Below are 26,344 nucleotides of genomic sequence, written 5' to 3'. Positions count from 1 at the left end.
GACGGTTATGCCAGATCAGGTCACCAATCTATGACAGGGCTAACACAGAACAGCACACACTCACCCCAACTGAGAAACAGGTGTTGACCTGACATGTATATATTTGGACTGAACTCCACATGGAGGGGCTTCATCCAGTGGATTCAAACCCAAAGCCCTCTTGCTGTGACATTTCTACCAAATAATTTTGTGAAAACTTAGGAAACCCCATATCACACTAATTTAATAGTGACATTATATTACAACAAAGTAATGCAGACTTTATTTTAACTTAAATTGTAATTCTAATGAATGTGCAGAGCACAGTCATCTGTTCTGTAGAAACCAAGGAGAGAAAATCAAAGAAAAATCACTAGCTCTGTTTACTGTTGCTTACACTGTAGAGTGACTTTGCCTCAAAACCTAAACAGAAAAATTAGTACAGTCCACGGATAAAGTGGGATTTGGCAGTTGTGGAAATCCTGTGATCAGTTGTATGCCAGCATGGGAAATAAGTCAGAATAACTTCAGTTGTGAGTGCAACTAAATTTTGTATTCTGACTGTTATCAGCTGAGCCGCCGTGCTGCTCTTCGTGGATTTAGCCAAGAGAATTCAACAAGATAAGCAGATGTTCCATGAGCTATCATGGCTGATTTCCAACCCCTAGACAGTATTAAACTAGAATTCACCGAGTGAATCTAATCAGCATCATGACCTTAAATTTGATTTGATGTCTGCCATCCTTGACATAACCCCACACTTACAATGAACACTGCAGCCTGGTCTGTACTAGACTAAGATAGCACATCACATTAAACTTTACAGTACCATAAACTATCCAGTATTGTCATGGTCCTGGGTCATTTTGACCCAGTATTCTTAGTTTTCCTGTGGTTTTATATTTTGTTCTTTATGTTCATAGGATTGTTTGGTTTGGTATTTGGATTCCCCCTGTGTCCATGTGTTTGTTCTGGTACCGTGTTCCCATCCTTTGTGTTCTGTGTTCTCCTCATCCTCTCGTGTATTCATTCTTGTTCTCTGCCTCTCTCTGTGCTCATCTCTGTGTACTCTGTGTTGTGTTTAAGGTCCACATCTTGGTGTCAGTATTTTCAGTTCCATGTCCTCCCCGCTCTGTCATGGGTGATTGTCCTCAGCTGTGTTCCCCGTGTGTTCCCACTTCCCTCATTACCGTCTGTGTATTTATGTCAGAGTATCCCTTTGTTCCGTGTTGCGTCGTCCTTCTAGGTTGTGTGCATTCCCTCGTGTCTTCCCAGTGCCTCAGCTTTAGTTTCTCCCAGTATAGTTTTGTATGACTTCTTATGTTCCTATTAATAAAGACCTGCCTTTCGAGTTATCCCCACGTGTCTTGAGCCGTGCATTTGGGTCCTCTCTCGCCTTCACACAGCCGCCACATGACAAGTATAGCATGCACTAAACTGTATCGTCGTCGTCGTCATCGTCATCATCTAAAACCAACCACAGCTGACGCGAAGTGCTGTACATTGGAGCAAAATAATACAATCACATAAGATATAAATAAAACCCCCCAAAATAACAATAATAATAAATTTGTTAGTTAATAAATAATTTAATTAAAAGAGAAACTAAATCTCATTACGATCAAAAGCCAAAGAATAAAAATGGGTTTTAAGAAGTGTTTTAAAAGTGAGCAGTGAAGGGGCCTCTCTAATGTGCAAGGGCAAGTTATTCCATAATTTAGGAGCCACGATAGAAAAGGCCCTGTCCCCTCTGAGCTTCCTCATGGATCGTGGTACTTCCAGGAGCAGCTGGTCAGCAACCTTTGAATAACACAAAGTAGTATGCTTCACTTAGTTTTGCAGGACACAAGTCTTCAACCCTGAGAGTGTCACACATTAATGTCCTTTTTTTTCTTCCCTTGGAAAATACAGCAGTTGTACTTTAAGCTGCAAGATACATTTTGTGACCAACTGCACAGAAACAGTTTATGAGTCATATCTGCTGAACTGTTAGAAACACTGCATTTAAAATTACCTGCCACTTAGCACACATTACTCCCTCTATCCTTTATCCTCTTCTATAGAGCTTGATGGTGAAGTGCCCCAACAAGAGTTGCACCAAAAGTATAGTACAATAAATTATACAAAATATAATATAAAATAGGATTGATCTTTATGTGTTATTGTTCTTTTCATTTAAGTTCAAATCAGTTTGATGTCTCAGAGAGAAAATAATGAACTTAAATGTTTTATACATAAAGTAACAAACCTATTTCGAAAATGTAGGCAGTAGAAAGTATAGGTATTTATGTCAAAATGTAGTGAGTCAATATAAAAAGTTGTATTTTGACACTGTACTTAAGAGTTAAGTACAGTGTATTTAAATATATCTATATCTATACTTTGTATGCTTCATTATGTAGAGCTGCTTTATACTTTAGGCAACAGTTGGAGAAAGACTGTTTTAACATGAAAATGCCTTCAAAACAAAACACACACAGACACAACTTTCTTAGGTTGAGGATGACTTCATTTTGAACCCAAGATGGACTAGAGGCAAAAAAAGTAGCATAAAAGAAGAAAGAAGAAAGTCAGGGTTCAAGCTGTTAGACATTTAAAAAAAATAAAAAAATTGTTGACAGTTCAAAAAGCCTGAAAAAACCCCAGTAAGTGCAAAAGCCAAAGTACACCAAAAGTCACTAACTAGAAATATAATCCCTGTGCCAACTAAACTACTCTATAATAAAAAGTACAATCTTAAATAAAAAACATCCTAAATCAACAATGAAATAAAAAAGGTATAAAAGTGAAGTGCATATTTGCCCTGCAGAGCTTCCTTAGAAAAGCCAAGGGCCTACAATTAAAACACTGCCAAAATGGAACACAGCAAGCACAGCCACTAGCCAGACAGCTCTCACCGCTCTTGAATTTATATTAGAAACAATACGAGAGAGCTACTGCACACATAAATTGGAAAGCAAAGTTCACAAAACACAATTCTGGATGAAACTTTGGATGGCAAGAAATGGCAAAGCTCTTAAAAGTCCTTCTTTGGGGTTTTATCTCTGGTGACATAACTCTTGGATCCAGCCGGGAGCACAAGGACTACAGCTGGGACATGGACATTTCTTTTGCTAGAGCAACAAATAAGTGCCTTTCCTCATGTGGTGCAATCTGGTGCAATACCTGATGTAGCATATTTACACCATCAATGACATTATACAGGGTAAGCAAGACAGGCAGTACTTGCCCAAGTGAAATCTAAGAAGAGAAATCCATTCAAACCAACTGAAGATAAGATAAGATAAGATAAGATAAGATAACCTTTATTAGTCCCACATGTGGGAAATTTGTTTTGTCACAGCAGGAAGTGGACAGTGCAAAAGTTATGAAGCAAAAATTAGAATAAAATAAAATAAGAATAAATACAGTACACAACTGTACAGAATAGAATAAAATAAAATACTATATACAGTAGAATAAAATAGAATAAAATATACAATAAGATAAAAATAGAATACAAATGCTTTATACAACTGAGTAAAAAATACAACGATGCCAGGAAGATTATTGCACTTAGTGTTATTGCACATGTGTGTGTTTGATCAGTTAAAGTCTTTGTTGTGGAGTCTGACAGCAGTGGGGAGGAAAGACCTGCGAAATCTCTCCGTCCCGCACCGTGGGTGCCGCAGTCTCCCACTGAAGGAGCTGCTCAGTGCTGTCACAGTCTCATGCATGGGGTGGGAGATGTTGTCCAACAGGGATGACAGCTTAGCCGCCATTCTCCTGTCACTCACCACCTCCACTGGGTCCAGAGGGCATCCTAGAACAGAGCTGGCCCTTCGGATCAGCCTGTTCAGTCTCTTCCTGTCCCCAGCAGAGATGCTGCCACCCCAGCAGACCACACCGTAAAAGACGGCTGAGGCCACCACAGAGTCATAGAAGGTCTTCAGGAGTGGGCCCTCCACTCCAAATGACCTGAGTCTCCGCGGCAGGTACAGTCTGCTCTGCCCTTTCCTGTAGAGGGCGTCTGAGTTATGAGTCCAGTCCAGTTTGTTGTTCAGATGAACACCAAGGTACCTGTAGCTGTCCACAGCCTCGATGTCCATACCTTGGATGTTCAGTGGTTGCAGTGGAGGATGTTTGTGCCTGCGGAAGTCTACCACCAGCTCCTTGGTTTTACTGGCATTGATCTGGAGGTAGTTCAGCTGGCACCAGTCCACAAAGTCTTGAGTCAGTCCTCTGTACTCCTTGTCGTCCCCATCAGTGATGAGGCCGACTATTGCAGAGTCATCAGAGAACTTCTGCAGGAAGCACTGGGTGGAGTTGTGGGAGAAGTCTGCAGTGTAGATGGTGAAGAGGAACGGAGCCAGAACCGTTCCCTGTGGGGCCCCCGTACTGCAGACGACCCTGTCCGACACACAGCCCCGAGTCCTCACATACTGTGGTCGGTCGGTGAGGTAGTCCAAAATCCAGGTAGTGAGATGATGGTCCACTCCAGAGTTCTCCAGCTTGTCCTTCAGAACCGAGGGAAGAATGGTGTTGAAGGCACTGGAGAAATCAAAGAACATGATTCGCACAGTGCTCCCAGCGGTCTCCAGGTGAGCGAGGGAACGATGTAGGAGGTGAATGATGGCATCATCCGCTCCAATGCCAGGCTGATAGGCAAACTGAAGTGGGTCCAGTGATGAGCTCACAAGGCGCCGAAGCTGAGCCAGGACCAACCGCTCCAGGGTCTTCATCAGGTGGGATGTCAGAGCCACCAGCCTGTAGCTGTTGAGGTCCTTGGGGCGTGAAGTCTTTGGCACTGGAACAACACAGGAGGTTTTCCAGAGCTGTGGGACTCTTCCCAGCCTCAGGCTCAGGTTGAAGAGGTGCTCCATCACCCCACACAGTTGGTCTGCGCAGGACCTGACGACCCTCGAGCTGATGCCATCTGGACCCGCTGCCTTCTTGGCTTTAATCCTCCTCAGTTCCCTCCTAACCTGGGTGGTTGAGAGAGACAGGCTGGAGCCTTGTGTTGAGTGTGTATTGGATGCTGTTGTTGGGGGTTGGGAGGAGTGAGCAGGGTGAATAGAGGAGGTGTGAAGTGTCTGAGGTGGAACAGCAGCAGTGGGGGTGGGTGAGTCTGCAGCCGATGTTGGAGACTGCCTCATGGCTGAATCAAATCTGTTGAAGAAATGATTCAGTTCATTTGCCCACCTCACATCCCTCCCAGGCAGGGAGTTCTGATGTTTGTGGCCTGAGATGGTTCTGAGGCCTCTCCAGACTTCACCAACGTTGTTTTGCTGAAGCTGGTTCTCCATCTTTTGCCTGTAGCTATCCTTCCCATTCCTTATCAAGTAAATAAATCTAATTCCTTCCAACTAAAAATACTGTTTTGTTCAGTAAAAAAAAACTACCTGTTTCCATCCATTATGTAAATTACTTCCAACCTGTGACCACAGTCAGCTTGAGCTTGTCAGGGTGAGAGTTCAGTAGCATGCATGTACACTGAGGTTGACCCTTTTGTCAGGAGATTGACTGGAGACCAGAATGCAAAACAAGCTGCTTCTGCTTTCAAACATGTGAAATCAGAATCTATCTGCTATTACAGTGGCTTGCAAAAGTATTCGGCCCTCTAGAACTTTTCCACATTTTGTCACATTACAGCCACAAACATGAATCAATTTTATTGGAATTCCACGTGAAAGACCAATACACAGTGGTGTACACGTGAGAAGTGGAATGAAAATCATACATGATACCAAATATTTTTTACAAATAAATAACTGCAAAGTGGGGTGTGCGTAATTATTCAGCCCCCTCAGTCAATACTTTGTAGAACCACCTTTTGCTGCAATTACAGCTGCCAGTCTTTTAGGGTATGTCTCTACCAGCTTTGCACATCTACAGACTGAAATCCTTGCTCATTCTTCTTTGCAAAACAGCTCCAGCTCAGTCAGATTAGATGGTCAGCGTTTGTGAACAGCAGTTTTCAGATCTTGCCACAGATTCTCGATTGGATTTAGATCTGGACTTTGACTGGGCCATTCTAACACATGGATATATTTTGTTTTAAACCATTCCATTGTTGCCCTGGCTTTATGTTTAGGGTCGTTGTCCTGCTGGAAGGTGAACCTCCGCCCCAGTCTCAAGTCTTTTGCAGACTCCAAGAGGTTTTCTTCCAAGATGGCCCTGTATTTGGCTCCATCCATCTTCCCATCAACTCTGACCAGCTTCCCTGTCCCTGCTGAAGAGAAGCACCCCCAGAGCATGATGCTGCCACCACCATATGTGACAGTGGGGATGGTGTGTTCAGAGTGATGTGCAGTGTTAGTTTTCCACCACACATAGCGTTTTGCATTTTGGCCAAAAAGTTCCATTTTGGTCTCATCTGACCAGAGCACCTTCTTCCACATGTTTGCTGTGTCCCCCACATGGCTTGTGGCAAACTGCAAACGGGACTTCTTATGGTTTTCTGTTAACAATGGCTTTCTTCTTGCCACTCTTCCATAAAGGCCAACTTTGTGCAGTGCACGACTAATAGTTGTCCTATGGACAGATTCCCCCACCTGAGCTGTAGATCTCTGCAGCTCATCCAGAGTCACCATGGGCCTCTTGGCTGCATTTCTGATCAGCGCTCTCCTTGTTCGGCCTGTGAGTTTAGGTGGACGGCCTTGTCTTGGTAGGTTTACAGTTGTGCCATACTTGTTCCATTTCTGAATGATGGCTTAAACAGTGCTCCGTGGGATGTTCAAGGCTTGGGAAATCTTTTTGTAGCCTAAGCCTGCTTTAAATTTCTCAGTAACTTTATCCCTGACCTGTCTGGTGTGTTCTTTGGACTTCATGGTGTTGTTGCTCCCAATATTCTCTTAGACAACCTCTGAGGCCGTCACAGAGCAGCTGTATTTGTACTGACATTAGACACACAGGTGCACTCTGTTTAGTCATTAGCACTCATCAGGCAATGTCTATGGGCAACTGACTGCACTCAGACCAAAGGGGGCTGAATAATTATGCACACCCCACTTTGCAGTTATTTATTTGTAAAAAATGTTTGGAATCATGTATGATTTTCGTTCCACTTCTCACGTGTACACCACTTTGTATTGGTCTTTCACCTGGAATTCCAATAAAATTGATTCATGTTTGTGGCTGTAATGTGACAGAATGTGGGAAAGTTCAAGGGGGCCGAATACTTTTGCAAGCCACTGTATATACAGGCACATGTGTGGATATAGAGGAAACATTATCAAGGAATTAAGCACATTACTTCTTCTCTGGTTAATCAGTTTGGCCAAAAGGTGCAACGTAGAGGAGTTAGGGTTAGCAAGGAAAGCCTTGATGCCATGTCTGATTTAATGAAAAAAGGAAAATTCAAAAGGTGATGATTCCTTTAGCCTTATGGATGGTAAATGGACTTTTTCTTATATAGTGCTTTTCTACTCTATCCAAGCATTCAAAAGGCTTTATACAACTTGCGTCATTCACCTATTCAGACAAGCACTTTTTTCTATGCCTTTTCTATCTAATATTCACACACATTCATACTTTGATGAATGCATCGAATAGCAACTTGGGGTTAATATCGTGCAAAGGATATTTGGCATGCAGACCAGAGCAGCCAGTGATCAAACCACCAACCTTCAGATTAGCAGATGACCTCTTCTGCCTCCTGTGCCACCCCAAAACTCAGCGTGACACTACTGGAAATTTATCTCTAAAAAATATTGTCTAAAATGTATCACCACGTGTTTACAGGCCAAGGAGTAAGCACTTGCTCAGAACTGAAGAAGCCTCTTCAATAAGAGATGAAACATATTAGACAAACTTTAAGAAATCCAGTTGCCTGCTTTTCAAGCTCCTTGCTTGGCAGAATGTGCTATGTTTAATCAGCTGTTTTGATAAATACACTGCCCTAATTTTTCATTTACATTTTTAATTCTTCTATTGATATTGAGAGTTAACTGTGTTACACAGTGCTCAAGCCTTTTAATTCAGTTGTGATTCTTTTATTTTTTTAGATCGATTTTTAATGTTGTCTGCTTTTTGTAAATTATTGTATAGTGTAGGCCTTTCTTAAGCTTTTAATTATTCTACAGAATAAGAACTTTTGAGACTTTAAAATGTGCTAATGATCCGTCTTATTAGGTATTGTTTTCACAGTGTGGTATTGTTACTTTTACTAAAGTGGCAATACCACATTTGGGTGGGGTGGTATTGTCATTGTTTGTGCTTGCTTTACTGTAAAGGTCATCGCACTACTACATAGAGGAATTTGTAGAAAACTATTTCATTATAATGTTTCCTAACATAAAGTTGTCAAGACTTGTATTATCTCATCATCTACAAAATATGATGCCATCAACATGATATGATGCCATTTCTCTTTTATACTAGTTACTCTTTAGAGCCCAGTCATCCATCTATACAGTCATTGGGCGGCACACACTAATCAATCATTGACTGATTAGTTTCTGTAAGTTTCTGTAAGAACTTAATATTTGTATTACATTAAATTACACCTCAGAGAACCATTATAAAAATTTGAACCTGTGGATACTTAGGATTCCTATCCTAGGTATCCTGAGGCAGTCAACCACATGTTCCATGAATACACTTGACCCTGTGAGTACCAACACTGTTAAGAGGCAAGACAATGGCAGAGCTGGAAAGAATAAGAGAGAGGGGAGAGGAAATTGCAGGTAAAGAGGAGTCAGAATGAGGAAGAGTTTTGGAGTACAAGGTGACAATAATAAAAGGAGAGATAAGAGGAGATGAGTAAAGGGGACAGGAGTGAAAGACGGAGGATGTACCCCAAACTGATTTCCCCTGATTGGTATTGCCCTCACTATCATTCTCTCAGCATGGGAAGTCTTGTTTAAAAAGAAAAAAAAGAACAGACTTTGCACAATAAAGAGATAACAAATCAGCAGGAAATACTGCTGGGTCTGCCATTAATGTTTGGGTCAAAGGTCTGATTAATCCCTGCTCTGTGACTGTGGATGTGTCTGTGTAGGTGTTTGTGTGTATGCTGGTGTACTCCTCTTGTTTAAGTATGCCTGGCATTTGGGTAGAGAAGCAATAGCGCAGACAGAAAATTTGTAGCACCAACAGAAAGTGTTGGATGCAATGTGTTACAAAGCAACGCGATGGTCATGTGGAAACTGCATTTAGGACAGACACAACCTCATTATACTGCAAACAGAACTTGGGCTAGCCAAAAAAGAACAGACTTCAAGTGATTTCAAGACTGAATAGATGCTGAGCCCAGCCAGCCAAAGCAGCCAGAGCCTGAACAGGTAACAAAAACAGATCTGACCAATCAGACCCCTGTAAATAAATGCTATTTTTCCACAGATAGATGGTGCTCTGCGTAAATCAGCTCCCTGAAATTATTTCTGTGCCTTCTCAGATGTGGTTCCAACTCTACCAACTAAAGAGTTCAAACTGCCCCACTGATGTCCTGAAATATGTACAAAAGCGGTCATGATACGGCTTCAACTCCTGGATCAAACCATGAAATACTCCATGTTGTTACCTTCTTCTGAGAACTGGATCAACTAAGAATGTCTGTTTCTTCCTTTTCTTGTTAAGAAACATCAGGAAAAACTCATTATTGCTTGAAGTTGACTTCTTTTTTTTCACAGTGCATTTTTTGAGGATTAATTTTTTTGCAAAAACTCAGCTTGTTTATACGTAACATGACAAGTTCTGATCCCCAAAATTTGGAATTTCATGTTGCTTTTTTGGGTGTGTAATTATGAGACAATGCGTTTCCAGTCATTTTACAGAGCAATGAAGAAGTATTCTAATGAGTAGCATAGCAAATTACTTTCTTCAGTGAGTAATTAAGTAACATACAGCATTACTTTCAAAATAAGGAACAAGTAACGTGTAATACATTGCTTTTCTTGAGTAAACAAACAAACTTTTAGGTGTGAGTGAATGCAATATTAAAATGTATATCTGTATATTAAATAACTATTTAATTCTTATTTATATGCTCAACCTTGCTGAAGGTTTAAAAAGCCACAGACATTCATTCACTGCTATGATACCCTGAATTCTACCAATTTTGGAGACTGACTGCTGTGATTTGTTCTCATTTAGCCAAAGGAGTATTAATGGAATCCAGTAGAGGCTGATTTATCCAATGGATGTCAGATGTGTAAAGTCAAAAGACAGCATTGCTGTAGCATTGAATCAGTAGCCTTTTGGCCTAACACCTCCAACAGAATCATAGTTATTAAAGTTTTGGCTGAAGTGCTGATTTTGTGATACAACGTGTGATGGTGAACTGATGTTAGTGAAACAACAACTGAAGAAAAAATACAGTTCAATCTAGTCAGTTTTGTATGTTATAAATGTGACATTTGCTTGTGAAAGCCTTTGTGAGCATTTGGGGATGAAACCAGTTTTTGCAGCACCTGTTCTGACTCCTGTCATTTCAAGGACAAGCTCTGGCTTTTGTCCGCATTGCTGGGCAGTTATTACCTGTCAGCTGCTGTCAATGAAAGCACTGAATCATGGTCAGGGTGATGAAACAGGGCAGAAAGGGTTGCAACTGACCCTGCGCAGCCAGACAACCACCTGTTCTGAAAACCTTCCTAAGGGAGACAGAATGACTGTCAGGACCTAAGAAAACCTACCAGAAAGGATGGGTTGACAACTCTTCTGCTACAATCGCGCTGCTAGTGTGTTTTTGCCAGGCCAACCAGCAGGATGTTAAGAGTCTATCTATTTATCTTAAGAATCAGCTGAAAGAAGGAGAAGAAGAAAATGGCATGTTTTTATGTTGTGGTCACAAAGTAAAGGACATGGTCAGTAAGAATACTCACGTCGACTGTGTTAAAGGCACAAAGGCACAGTGCAGAGATGCAGTTCTGCATACCTTTGTTGTAATAAGTGGTTATTTGCTTTCCTGCTATTTACTGCTTTCCTTTCAGCTCAAAGCAGTCTGGCCTTTCTCCTCTGACCTCTGCCATCAACAAAGCATTTTTCACTCAGAAAACTCCCACGATTTCTGCCGTCACTGCTGTCACCAGTGATTTTATCTTCTTTGTATCTTCGTAAGAGAAGATGGTTGTTGGAAATTCCCTGTATATCAGTAGTTTCAGAAATATTCCAATCATCCAGTCAAGCAGATTTACAGAAATACACCCCCAAAAGCACCGTACACCTCAAAATACAAGATGTGACTGTGAAATGTGCTGGCTGCAGCAGTGAGACACAACTTGTACTCCAATGGTGAAAGTATTCCTTTTCCAGTTTCACTATAGCTCGCCCACTACTAACACTTTAAAACTTGTTAGCGAGTGTTTGCACACACGTTGCCATCATTCTTTGCCATTGATTTCAGGTAGCTACTGGCAACCTGCAGCAACCAATTGCCCACTGGTCAGGGAATACACACTTTAAGATTAACCAGCTTATTCTTACTGTAAACAAACACTCTCCTCACACCCCACCCTTGCCCACCCACCTCACCAATCTGAGCTATGGTCTGAGTAACCCTTGTTACTCACACATGAAATTGAAGTCTTTTTCTTTGCACAACTTCCAAGCGCTTTGCAACTTGTTCTCTAACATGTGCCTTTCTATTGTTTTTGTATATATTTCTCCTGTTTATTATTTATTCCTGCTATCTTACTATTTATATTTTATTCTGGTACACTTGGTGTGGAGGACCCACAATTTTGTCCAATGACAATAAAGGGCTATTCTATTCTATTCTATTCTATTCTATTCTATTCTATTCTATTCTATTGTCAATTACAGATACAAACATTTAATTTATTAACCACAGTGCAGCTCACTAAAATCGTTATGTCCCTGGGAAATATTTGTTCATATTTATGTCAGATCTCTCTGCTACCTTCAGAGTGTGTGGGTGTAGTGTGATGGTGAAGCAAGTGGGGTTGTTCAAAGCGACTGCTGCCTCTGGGTTGGACCAGTGGATGACAATAGCCTTTTAAAAACCCAGCTGCATACTCCACATCTCTCAGTGAGCCAGCCTTTAGTTGTGTGTACTGTGACGAGCTTTCTGCACCACATGCTTCATAGCCATGTTCTAATTCTCATGTCTCACCCTGCCTCCACCTTTATCCTTTCTAACACTTCTCATTATTAATGGGGATCTGCCTGGCCTCACCAGTCACCATCACTGAGGCCATTTTTTTGTTTGTTTGTTTGTTTGTTTTTTACAAAAAATCAAATCTAATTGGGAACGCAGTCCTCGAATATATAGTGCACTTGGTAGCAATTCGCTAGGACTGAAGAACCTTTTTTGTTGAACACTTCTGTAGTCTCGCTTTGTTTGATAAGCTTAAGTTAATGACTTGTTATTTGTGATGAGGGAACTTTTGTTGTTTGTTTTGGGCATTGCTCATAGTTGAAGTTAATAAACCTGGAACTCTTAACTTTGATTTGTAGTGTGTAAGTGCACTTGGGAGTGGAAAGAATGAAGAGTCACACAATCTAGCCATAACACACTGCAATCAATCACTGCAGTTGGGAAACCAAAATCCTGAAGGAATAAGTTACTTCAGAATCTGGCTCTCACAGTCCCAAGTCTTTGTTGGACTCTTTTTTTGATGTCGTGTTGCAGCTGTCTTATCTTATAATTGCAAAATAGTTTAATAATTAAAATTTTTAAACATATTATTCAAGAAACTTTTTAAACCCGACTTTAATATTTAATGTAATGCTCAGTGAATGAAAAGAAACCAGAACTGAGTCTAAAGGAGATGATGTGTCAAGGTGAGCACTTTCGAGACTAAAGGCTTAAAAAGGAAATCTAACAATATCTATGTTATTATGTAGAAACTAGTTATTTTCATACCAATAACTGACCAAGTGAAAGAAAAGTGCCGCTTATTTCCTCAGATGGATTTTGAAATGACAGCTTTCATATTTGCCTATTTTCATAGAGGAAGCAATTTTCAGAGTACAGTCTGGTCTGTGTGTGTAAGTGTGTACGTGTGTGTGTGTGGTCATTGCAGTCAGATGGCCGCATTAAACATTAAATGTCTCAGTGTCTGGCTTTATAGCTGCTGACTCAGCACTGTGAATAACCAGGTATAAAATGAGACGGACACGGCTCCCTTTAACAGAGCCGGGTCAGTGCAGTGTCTGTGTATATGAACAAATGAACCAGCCCTTGGCCTTTAATAGAAAAATAATCAAAATGTAATAGGACCATCCTTTATCTTTCACAGTCTCGTGGTCACATTCGCAGCATGTTTACAGCTCTTCATAAAATTTTAAGTGAGCATAATGATGATAGTCATTTGAAAATGGTCTTTTTTTTCCTGAATCCATTTCAAATACAGAATAAATTGTATAGATCTTTTTGTGTGGAAATTGTAGGGGGAGCGATTACATGCCAATGCACAAAACAATTACAGTGATAAAAGATAAGGTTGTTTTGAAATGATTACCGCTGAGGAAAAGCAGCAGAAAATGAAGGATGAGGGTAAAATAAATCGAACAAATGTCTGCTGCAGTGAGCATTTGGGTCTGTTAGTGTTTACAGATGAAGTCTGTTTATCACATTTTATTTACCTTCAAGCCAAGTAAAACAAAATTACTGGTTTGTGTTTCATTATGTGACATTCACCTCTTGCACTTTATAGCAATAAAAAAGAAACAGAACATAGTGGAATGTTTGAGACAGAGCTTGAACCTATAATCAGCTGACACAGTCGATTCTGAATTCCTTCCGGGTCGGCAAGGTTAAAACAATTTAAGAAGCGTTATTGTTATCACGTCAGAAATAGCTAATGAAGACACATCTCCCTCAGTCCAAATAAAAGAAAGGTATACTTCCGTGACAGACGTGTTTTGTCAAGTGTTGCAGTTATTTTTTACACATGTACAATGACAGTGTAAAGATACATGATTGGTGTTGACCGTGTTGCTTTCAACTCTTAGGAGTGCTATTACAGGGTGTCTGCACAAGAACTCAGCAGTATCCTGCAATCTCATTGGTGCTCACCAGTGTTGGTCAAGTTACTTGAAAAAAGTAATCAGTTACTAATTACTAATTACTTCCCCCCAAAAGTAATCCCGTTACTTTACTGATTACTTATTTTCAAAAGTAATTAATTACTTAGTTACTTTTTAAAAACACGATTTACAACCTGAATAGGTGATAAAGCGATAGATCTTTCAGCCCAATTCTCCTTTTTCTGCATAATCCATCATACAAAATGTAATCAAATGGAAACGTCTCTTTTTAAAACTTTAAACTTTAAATCTTTTAACTTTATGCATCAAGCAAAAATTTAATTATATGCAACATTCTCTGACTGGAAGAAATTTGTTTAACATTTAAACCTATTTTCTGCACATTCCAGCACATAAAATAAAATATTTTTTTGTGTTTACACTCACTCTTTCAAATAGATGAAAATAAAACAGCAGAAAATAAATAAAATCAAAGACTAGCGGTCCTGTTGCTCTATTTTCACCTGTAAAGCAGGACTGGGGTAGGCGGAGGTTTACCCTGGTGCAGGTGTGCCGCAGTGGTCAGTTGAAGACTCCGCGAGTTTCTCTGTGAATTTCCCATTACAGTCGTAGCGCACTCGGTGCTTGCTTGGAAGTTTAGGGGGTTTTTTTCGCTGTAAAAAGAAGTTTTCTTCCCACGCACAACGGACGCTAATGTTTTTGTCACTTTTTATGGAATCAAACTCAAAATAAGGTCAGTACTTCCACGCTTTAAACGCTGCATGCTCATACTCTCTCCCGCACTCGATATATTGTCCATTGTTGATCTGCAGACAGCTGTTGTCACGAACGTCGCACTTGCTTACGTCACTGTCATGAGACATTCTCACAAAAAATCACGGTTTTAGTAACGCAGTAACGCAGCGTTCCTACGTGAAAGTAACGGTAATCTAATTACCGTTTTTGCAATAGTAATCCCTTACATTACTCGTTACTTGAAAAAAGTAATCAGATTACAGTAACGCGTTACGCGTTACTGCCCATCTCTGGTGCTCACTTCAGTCTCTTACTTAGAGACTGAGTAAGAGACTCAGTCTATAATTTGAGACCCAACTTACTGTTGGGTCTTCCCCATTTATGTGGGCCTTGGACTGCCAGTAGGAGTACACTGGTTTGTGGCCCACCAGCTGGATTCTGTCATTACTAAAAATAAAAATATATAAATGATGGAAAATAGCTTCATGTACCATTTTAAGAGAAATTGTATTTGGATGCCCCACCAGAGCCCAACCCAGCTTCAAGTATAAAAAACGAACCCTTCCATGAAATCCAGAAGCAAAGGCCCCACAAAGTGAGCATCCCTCAAGAGGACAAAACAACTTTCATAAACCTAAAGAAAATCATTCTCCTTTCTTGAACATGACCTTTCTGTGTTGACCCATCTGATGACCCGTATAAATATCATTGCTAACAGTTGTTTTTACAATAACCTTTTGTTGTGTTAATTTCTATTAATTTATTACCTATATGTTATCTATTTCTTTTATGTAGTTAACTAGAAATGTGTATTAGATAGTGTTAAATCTCATTTTGATTCTTTGACTAGATTTATATATGAAGGTGGGGAAAATGCCATGTCACATTCCATATTTCTGAAAACTGTTAAAAACAGTTAAAAATAGGTAAAAAAGTTTGAGTTTGAGACATCTGTCTTTCCTGACCTTCTCTGCAGGATGGCCAACAACAGAAACCTTTCAAAAACTCCTCACATAAACACCATTTTGAGTTACTTTTTTGACAAAAAACATGTAACTCTGTCTCTTTCAAACTACTACAACAGGTGGTTACCAATAAACCTCACCTCCAGACTCAATGCTGCATCCGTCATCACCACTGCACTGTCACATGCACATAAGCACTCTACTAGTAACCCGCTGTACTCTTTTACACAGATTTATCGTGCTTTGTGTGACAATCTTTCTGTCCTTGACACAAGTTTAATTGTAATATTGAAATAATACCTATCAGTTGTAGTCCATGTTGTAAATAGGAGTTGCTGGGCTCTTGTATGTTAATTAATAAATTGACTAATAGTAAATGCACTGGTACTTACAGCATGTAAGTGTTTGTTTGTTTTTTACTCCATTTGAGCACTCAGAGCACTTTCTTACTAAAGAGGCACATTCTTATTACAAGCATATAAATGTCCATATATATATATATGAAGTTTAATGCTTTAGCTGTTCTTTTGTTCATTTTGGTCACTAAACTCTTTAGATTAGTACTATCTAACTTTCCATTTTTAACTTTCTCTCTGAAAGTAAGACCTGGCTCATTCTGACAGCCATCAAGAAGAATTTCATCAAATTTTATTACATTAACTATATAAAGTTTGTGAATAGTTAGAAAGAGTTATGCAATCATTCTGCATAATCTACTCTGAATATATTTGAGTGTAATTTTCTAATCTCCCACTTAGAATTTCTATCAATCATCAAACTTTTTTTTAGCATCTAAGCTATAATATCTTACTGCATGTTCATTTGCTTCTGTTTTGCACCAACTGTTTCACAGCTTTTCCTCAGCAATTCAGCTATGAAATTATACTTTACATTAAAACTCGTGTGTGCTGTTAACAAAGATACCAGCAGTGCATTTAAGAGGATGTCAGTAACTTCAAATCTTCTCAACCTCCCCACATTTGTAAACAGACAGTTCATTTGGGGAAGATTTAAATAATGCTCCTTAATGATTCTTTATCTCTGTTTGTGCTGTGATAGATGGCTGACATGTTTTGGGAGTATCCCATGTTTGGTCCCATTACAGATGGGATAGCCTCCATCCACCTGCAACCTTAAATTGCATAAATGGTTAAGTGGATGGGTGGATGGATGGATGGATGGATGGATGGATGGGCTTTTTTCTTTTTGCTGACTCTAATGTAGACAGACGTTTTGTAGGCACTAGTCTGGTACACAGGTATTGCTAACAACAATACCAGCAATACCCAAATATCATTTGGTTTACGTGTGGTTTAGTCTCATGACCTTGAACAAACTTTTGGGTCATGCAAAAGCAGTATATTTTTTCTATTTTTCTCACACTGTATAGTGATGAATGCAGCTATTACTTTTTCCTAGTCCTGCTTATTCCCTGCTGCTTTAGGCAGAATGGAAATGGACCCACAAGCATGGAACAGATGGACACAAAATAGTAAAAAAAAAACAAAACAAAAAAACCAGCTGAAACCATGCAAAATCATCCTAAGTCACAATCAAACACTGACTTTTACCAAATACATTTCTTGAAAGAGAGAACAGATTAATAATGCATTTATTAAAGTATACTCATCTGACTTGATCTTTCAAGTGATACTGATCGTGCTGTGGTGAAAAATTATATTTAGATTAAATTTTTTACTCTGCTGTGCTCTCTTTTCCCCCCTTTATCTTGCAGTTTCTGCCATTTTTCAAGGAACTCATGAAATGTCAGTGAACTACGTCTCAAATCCTTAGTCCCATCGCCCTAAGCAGCCATTGTTTCTGTGGCCCAGATACCATGTTTCTGCTGAGAGAGGGGGTGGATGCTGCATGCTGATATACAACTCTAACATTCTCTCAGTCATTCGCAATAAAACAGTGGAAAGAGGCAGAAAGATGGGCAGCAGTAAAATGGAGAGAGGTTAAAAAACTGAATATATCAGAACAAACTGCTAAAAAAAGGGACACAGGAGTGTGTGTGTGTGTGTGTGTGTGGGGGGGGGGGTGTTAACAAAATGCTGGTGCCACTGCAGTGCTTCAAATCAGTTGTCAAGTTCCCTTCCCTCGCAGCAAGATAGCAAGAGGGAGGGAAACAGCGAGAGAGACATGGAGGGTGATATCGAGGGGAACTTAAAGGTCAGAACACAATGAGTTCCCATCAAGGAGTAGGGCAGAGTCAAGTGCTCACATCTACCAGCTCATCTCTGCTTGATGCTGCAGGCCACCAGTTTTGTTTCCAGCACAGGCAGCATTACACCAGCATAACAAAACTCTCAAAGCCCCAGTGCTGCTTAAAGTGCAGTTCAGATTGCTGTAGTACATGAGGCACATATTCAACAGGTTCAGCTTTTGTATGATGATGGTAGAGCTGTCCAACAGTGTGACCAGTGTCAGTGCTTAGAGTTTAATTGTTGCTGAAGTGGTGCCATCAAATGCTGCTTTATGTGCACATTATGTTTCAATTGCATTTGAATTATGTTTTCTAGTTTCAATTTTTCACATCTGCTATGAAGGGTGCTGGTTCTGAGTGCTACCCAACAACTGCCAGCCAGCTGAAATACTGCTGATGAGAAATGATGGCCAATGCTGGGCCTCATCAGCTTCATTACTGGCCTCCCCTGTTAACATTACCCTGTAAACCTGGTTGTTTCAGAGAACTGGGTTACTACAATAACATCTGTCAATCCTAACTTGGCCTCATCAATTATCTCTATAGTATTGCCCTTGTAAGTTAAGATGCCAAAGTGCAGTGCAACATTCTCTTTATTTTCTTTAACTGAGATGAAAGCTCTGTAAAACACCAAAGACAGAACTAGAGCATTTTCAGCTCAGAAATTTGATACATTGAAATCAGACCAAACGTTGCTTTGTCGTTTCCTTGTGTCATTATACCCACTGTTGGTGTTTGGGGTTGGATCTTGGGGGATCCAGATCTCCTCCGCTGAATTCTACTTTTACAGCTAGATGTTGTTAAAATGTTAAACATAAACAACGATGATAATTAACTCGAGCTTGTGCTGCAGTAATTTATTTGGTTAATAGTGGTTTAGTGCTTCTTTAGCAATGACAGAGGAGGTCACAAACTTTAGAGTGCCCCTATGGAGGTCACACTTTGGAACATATGAGTCATGTCACTTTGGGACTAAAAAGCGGTTATTCATCAGCTTATCCAGGCGTATATCGCGTCAAAGTGTTTCCTGACTCAGTAACTCCAACATAGCATTAACATCAGCACAAAAACTGTGGGCTGGGAGATTCATGGCATTAGTTTCTATGTCCAAGTTGCTCCTATTGGTGTAATGTGTGGGTGACTCGGTACATTTGTCCATATAATTCAACACCAATTTTGAAAAAGTTGGGGTGCTGTGTCCCAACTTCAGATAAGTTGGGAAACAGCAAGTAAAAAAGAAAACATTTTGCATTTCTCAAGTGAGACAATGCACAACGTTAAGAACTACAAGAACTTACCTCGTCTTAAATTTGATGGCACCAGCACATCTCACAGTATTTTCTTCTATGCCCTTTGCACACAGAGATTACCCCAGATTATTGGAATGTTTGGATTACATTCTGTAGATGATGAGACATTCAAAATCTTTATAGTTTTATGTTGAGAAACATGGTTCTGAAATTGTTCCACAATCTCCAGCTGTTTCTATTTGCTGCACCTTCTTTTCCAGCCTTCTGATGTCATCATCAATTGCAAAAAGAGTAATATTTTTCTCAAGTGGTGCACTTTCTGAAGCCATACTTTTCACGTGTTTTTGAAAATATTTCAACACTGTTTTCATTTAAATTTTACACACCATCCCGACTTTTTTTGAGGTTGTAATTTTAAAGCATGACCTCATTTGAAAAACCACAAAGCGAATGGAAATGTGTCCACTTTACTGGTGTGCGGTGAATTCACTGATCCACTTCTAAACCTGGGAAACTGTCTCTTCTGTTTGTCTCCTGCTTTGCATTTTTCCATTAAACCGATGTTAACAGCAATATGGTAATGTAATTCACTGTCTATGAGCATATTATCCTTGTATGGTGGTAACTGTGTTCATGTGTTATTTATTATGAATCATTTATGTTTGGACATATAATACTGCAATATTTTAGTTCTTAAAAACTCTTTGGTTATTCAATGATTTATAATATTTATGGTTCGAAGATGCTACTACTGCAGCACCAATGATGTTGTTGTTAGCGTGAAATCTAAGCAGGTGAAGTCTAGAAAAGGCACTGGAGGAAAAAAGCATGTTTACAGACACTAAAGCCAAGCCTCAGGGGACCTTCTTCCTTTATATGAAAATTCACTTGTTCTGACTTTTCTTTCACCTTCCCCTGGCATGTTTGCATTTTAAGACTTTAAACACAACAAAAATTGTCAGCCTGTCAGACTAATTTGTATAGCTCCGTCAAACTTAGGATGCAGTATCTGAATGTTGTCGACTCCTCCCCCGTGGCAACCATTTTTTTTTAGAGGAAAGGTCTGGTGTAATGTGTTCTGAGTGTTACTGTGAGGAGGTGGCTTTTGAAGCTTTGATTCACAAATGTAAATCTGTCTCTCACGGGAAAAGGTTTCAAAGTGGGATTTGTTAGGGTGCAATTTGAAAGCTCAGAGGATCCGATTTTTTTCGCAGTGCCTCTGAGGAAAAAATAATAAACTGTGCGAGAGTGCTGCATGATTTTAGATTATCAAAGATGTTGCGTTTGTTGATGGAAACATATTACAAATCAGTGACAGTAAAGAATAGTGCAAGCAACAAGAAACATCAGCAACAGCTAAGTTAGTCATAAAAGAGCTAAGAAACCATATATTTCAATTCACAGAAGAAAGTGACAGGTTTTGTTTTTGTTTTGGTTTTTTCATTTTCATAATTAAACAGTTATTAAGTTAATAATACATCCATTCAGTATACACAACCATAAATATTAGCTCGATGAAAATACAGGAAATCATGCAAATATAACACTTTATTTCATTTGTCATAAGGGACATTTTTTCCACCTTTATACTCTGGATTCTCTGAATAATTACAAGTAGCCATTGCACAGTCCCCGACCGTTTACAGAAATATCCCGGTCCCACCCTGTCCACCCGCGCTCCATATAGAGCCTCACTGCCCCCAACACCACCAAAGAAACATATAGAGATAACAGGCTCAGTAGAAAAACAGTCATTTGTTCCTACAGTTTGTACAAAATTCACAGATCTTGTTTGTTTGCCATCTTCATTTAGTTTACACATCGTCTCTCGAACAGGCAACCAAACTGCTGTAAAAATCACACTAGAAATAGATCAAAGTAGGCAAAATAAAGCAAACACAGCAAACAGGAACAAAAATGAACACGGGGCAGCTCAAAATAGCAACTGCTGCCGATGTGGGCCCGTGGATTCGAATAACAGCAGTATGTGAGCGGGTGCAGCGCGAAGACAGACGATATTCACATTTCAGCTCATTGTGTGAATTTCATCTGTCGCCATGCATGTCAACCAGTGTCATGGTCCCCCCTCTGATCTGTCGCTTCACATATCAGTAAGCTAACAGCAACCGCCACACGCATAAAAGGCGTCATTAGTGTAGGCTCTGACTCTGTTATTTTGCCAATATATATCGGTGATAATGAGCTGATGGGGAATACTGGGTTTAGGTGAAGAGCAGGAAGAGAAATGTACAGAAGAAATACGATGATCAGAAGAGCATAATATACGTCCTCTTTATCTGCACTGATTATATCAGACACAAAAAAACAACAACATAAAGCCTGCCTGGCTACCGAAGAGTAAACAAGTCGACTTAACATGTTTTGCTCCTGGTTTTGAGTCTCCAGGACAAACGCTTGCCTAAAACTGGGCTTTCAACACTATTTAGACTTTCACTGTGCATATTGTCAGCCAGTTATCAAAGTGGCCAGTATATGAATAAATTTGAATAGACTTATTCAACTTGGACTTGTGACAGCTTGTTATGAATGAGAGAGACAGCAAATGTTATGGAAAGGAACTTTGCTAAGTGATGGGGGGAAAACAAACAGCCTATCTAGAGGTTAGAAGTTGTACACCCTAACTTTTGGAAGTGCTTCCTAAATTGCTAATATATTAGAGGTCCAAACATAAACAATAATCTCCACAGTCACTGAATCCAGAATCTGGAACAAGCGCAGACAAGTACTACTAAAAGCTATAGGCTATATTATTTCTTCTGGGGGTCTTTGTTACTGAAACATGCCCGTCAAGTTTCTCAGTTCAGTTTCTCTACAAAGAAAAAAGTAAATTCAGATCAAAGAACACAAATCGGACAAAGTGTGACTGATGTAAGATGGTGCTAAAAAATAATGATGTTACACAAAAAGCTCAGAATCAGACGTCTTCACTTTGAAAACAAACCACTTATTGAATCATTCTCATCTGCTGACACAATAAATGTGCTTAAAGCATTTATTACGATCTGCGTTTATGAAAGATATGAAAGGAAAGAATCAAATAAGGCAACACTTTAACAAAATTGCTTCAGAACATTTTGATATGGCTAAGCGATTATTGGTGTCAATAATATAAACCAGACTGTGTCCCACTGCTGGTCATTTGAGGCAAGAATGCATCGCATTAAAACATTTTTCCAGGTTTTAGAGTAAACTTGAAAGCTGGGCCTTAAGGGTGAAAAGGCTGAGCAGCAACACAAATCATTATGGTCTGTCCCCCGAGATAGTGACTGTATGCTGATTGTTATTATTATTTTTTACATTTATTAGTTAAATTTCTGTTTTTGGCACTTTGTATATCCCACGGTGACTTATCTAATGGACAAAGCGAAGTGTTTTCCCATCTTTGCATGGGGGCTGTGCTGCAGGATTTTAAGATTGTCTGAATTCTTAAGGGTTCATCCTCTGTGGACGTTTGTGTTTGTTACTTTTTGGTATCTCTAAACTTAACTTGACATTAAAGCTGCACCAAAGAAGAAACAAGATTTACTGGAAAGGACAATGTCAACATATTTGTATCTATATTGATTTGTAAAAATACACTCTTAAATAAAAATATGTGTTCGGTACATATTACTTATTTATCTCTCCTTTTTTGTGTTACATTCACGATACAAACTGCATGAACGCCTCCCACTGAGACACTGAGGCTCATTCACAAACACCGAACACACACAAATCTATACGCAAGCTGTGGTTACAAAATCTGTGATTCAGCAATATTGTCCTACCTGAAATTGTTCATACTCTGTTTGTCTATACTCTATAAAAACAATAATAATAATATTCTCAAAAAACGATGATTATTATTATATACTTTTGGTCATGATTTACAGTTACAACAAAACACCATAAATAAAAACTGGTTATAATTAGGATTAAGCCAACCCTGTAACTCCGAAATATGAAATTAGATGTGACGAGCACTAAATGCTAACTTGAAAGGTTTTATTTTAACCTATTTTAATTATTAATCTGTTATTTTATCATTTATTAAACAGGATTTCATCACTTACAGTCTAACTTTGTTGCACTGTCCCAGTGATGCTGAAGAATCTGAAACGTTGATGTTGAAGTCAAAACTTTTCTGTTTCTACTGAAGTGACAGTGAGTGTCTCGAGCATAGTGAGCATAGTTTATATCAGCAATTCTGAGTTTTATGAGTCTTATTTTTTTTGTTTTTTCTTTTTTTTGAACTATCATCATCACGCCTGAGGAAACACTTTGGAAAGGTGTGCCTTTTCTCGCTCTCTCCTCAGATACTCTTGTTTTACTTTCTTCAGTCTCACTTTCTCCCGCTTTTCCCCCCTAGTGGTTCAGGCAACATCCTCACCACTTTCTCCACTTTTCCTCGAGGCAAACATGCAGCTTTATAAATGGAAATACGGCTGAGGATGTATGAAGCCTGCAGGAACAGAAAACAAGGTGGATGAATGATTCTGATTATGCAAATTTGCCGTTGTACACTTTGCACACATTTCGTGAATCCTGCTGTGTTTAAATATATTTTTTGATCAAGGGAAGAATAATTATATACACAAAGTGGTAAGTTAGTAAATTTTCACCATTTTACTCGTGAGCAAACAACTGTCACACATATAGCAACACATGATGGATGAACAAACAGCTGGAAGCTATAATATATTCACAGGTAGCCTGATGTTGACGATAGCCAACACCCAACAGGTTACTGTGCAGAGCATACCTGTGCAATGTGTGTGTCCTGTTGTATGATAGTAATTAGCAATTAGATAATCTGTTTCCCATTACATGGCCACTGCACTGTGTTTTGTGATTCTCTCAGCAGGTGTGGTTGTGTGTCTGCATGCATCTGTTATTTCTCAGTGGAAAAGCTCATATGAGGTCACAATAAAGTCACAGCGAAGTGAGGAAAAGGCCACAGGCATAGACACAGACTCGTACGCTAAATGGCTCACACATTAAGTTACATACGGTTATTGTGATTAGAGCAATTAAACCAAACACACATGCATGCACTGCTAATAAGGTGCCTGTAATAACCTCCATCATCCACGCGCACACACAAATTACCATCATCATTCAGGTGATGATTAAAAATGCTCTTACTCTGTTCTCTCTCTATGTTATGTCGCCAATCCTCTCTTTCTATAAGGGTAAACCATGAACCCCACTGCCCTTTATCAACACGTGTTGCTGGAAAATTACATAAAACAAAGAAAAAGTATATCAGCACTGAAGGATGAATCATGACGACATGTTGACATAGCAAAGATTAAAAAAGGATGAACAGAGGATTAATCAATACACATAACATGGTGTGTAAGTAGTCCTGAGTAAAACAGAACACAACTAACAATTTGTTTTTACATTATTGTGTAGGTGCTGCTTTGTCATGGAGACCAGCCCACAAACCGTTTTTAAAACTTCACAAATGACTGCCAAGTTCTCCTACATGATATCATGGAACTGCATTTAAACAGCACACTGCATCCTGCACCTTTCACATGTCATATTCCTGCACTGTCCACTTTCCACGCAGCATGTTATAGTGCTACAATGTTAATGGTTAGGGCGAGGATATAAGACGGGACTAGGGTGTCATTATCCATGCAAAATGATTTAAGGATTACTCATAACTTATTTAATTGTACCTTGCTGCTATACTGTTGAAACTGTTGAACTGTTGAACCAAGTGTGAAATAAATAAATAAATGATATGAAATGAAATGAAATACTGAACGGAGAGAAAAAGGGCCACTAATCTGAAGCAGATTTTATGCTGTACGTGAAACTGTTGTTGATAATTATTATAAATATATTAAATGCTACAATACGTGGACACTGAGCTGTTCAGGGGAACTGGTTTGCACATATGTGTGATATACTATAGACTAGTGAAGGATATAAATAAATATGTTCAGTGGGCTTAAGGCTTCATGTTAGGTTAATAAGTATTGAGTTTATAATGAACAACACAGCCCATTGGGCTTAAGTGTTCTGTGATGCATGGATGCTTTTACATGGTTGGATTTTTGCTGTGACAGAGCTCAGGTACTAGCTATGACGTCCCCACTACATCTCTGAAATAACAGGTTGAAATGGTAAATAATGGTAAGTGGTTCCATGCATTTAATTCCATTTAAAAAAATGAAAACAGAGTTTAACATGCCCATGCTGAAAAGTAAAATGGTGCATTTATCCTCTTGAAAATGGCAGTCCTATATACTGGCAGTGATATGCAGTTGAAGATCAAGGCACAAAGCCAAAAAGCACAAGGGAGGAAATAACAGGGGGAAGTGAGAGGACAACTGGAGTGCGACACTGCTAGACTGGAAACACTGCTAGAAGATTTTGGGGGAAAGCCAATGTGTGTATTAGTCACTCAAAAGGCAAAATTAGCTTTGAATAGCTGGCAAAGGAGACAAAATTCTCCTGTAAGACGAAAGGCGGGCAACGTGTTGACTGGTGAGTTTGGCAAATGATCATTTCAGAGAGCCTATTGTCGGCCACTAATTGAGATTTTGGGGCGGGGGAGCTCAGTAGTGTGAGAAAATATTCTGGATTTGGAATCCACAAGCATGCCACCTGGGGCCATTGCCATGGCAACAGCTGGAGATATCAGCTAAAGGGACTGATTTGGCTAATAAGATTAAGGTCATGCAACAGCTCTTGAAACAAAATTATGTGATTGTATTATGAGAGGTATTTTTGTAGAGGGAATGACAACTGTGGAGACGGAGACCATTTAACGAGGTGGGTAGGTTGAGTAAAATAGTGCCTGGTTATAAAGATGTTCATAATGCAAAGCGGCAGCGGGAGCACCGAGTCAGTTAATGGGCAATCTATTGGGAATAAATGAGCACAGAATTGAAATAGGACCTGTAATTTTTGCTTTCTCTGAGACTTAGTGGGTTCAGATAAATAAAGAACGGGAGGTCATAATGTGAGGATACACTGGAGATGCATGGGGCTGTTTTATTTTTCTGTAGTGGAATAACAGTTGAAAAAAGAGACGATTAGTCCAAAAATAACAAAGATATCACGCTGTCCTGTCTCTGCTACATTCACAATGTTATACCTCGTCATAATTCTGTGGTGTTACCGAGAGCTCGAGGATAGAAACCCACATGTTTCTGAACACATTTCAGACAGTCTATCATCCCTGAAGACACGCGTGGATTTCTGTTATGCTAACTGTCATGTCATTAAAATCTAATTTCACACGTTGTCAGTGG

Source organism: Oreochromis niloticus, linkage group LG6 (genome assembly GCF_001858045.2).
Source record: "Oreochromis niloticus isolate F11D_XX linkage group LG6, O_niloticus_UMD_NMBU, whole genome shotgun sequence".
Taxonomy (NCBI): domain Eukaryota; kingdom Metazoa; phylum Chordata; class Actinopteri; order Cichliformes; family Cichlidae; genus Oreochromis; species Oreochromis niloticus.
The sequence above is the reverse complement of the archived record's forward strand: the minus strand, read 5'-3'. Positions refer to the sequence as shown.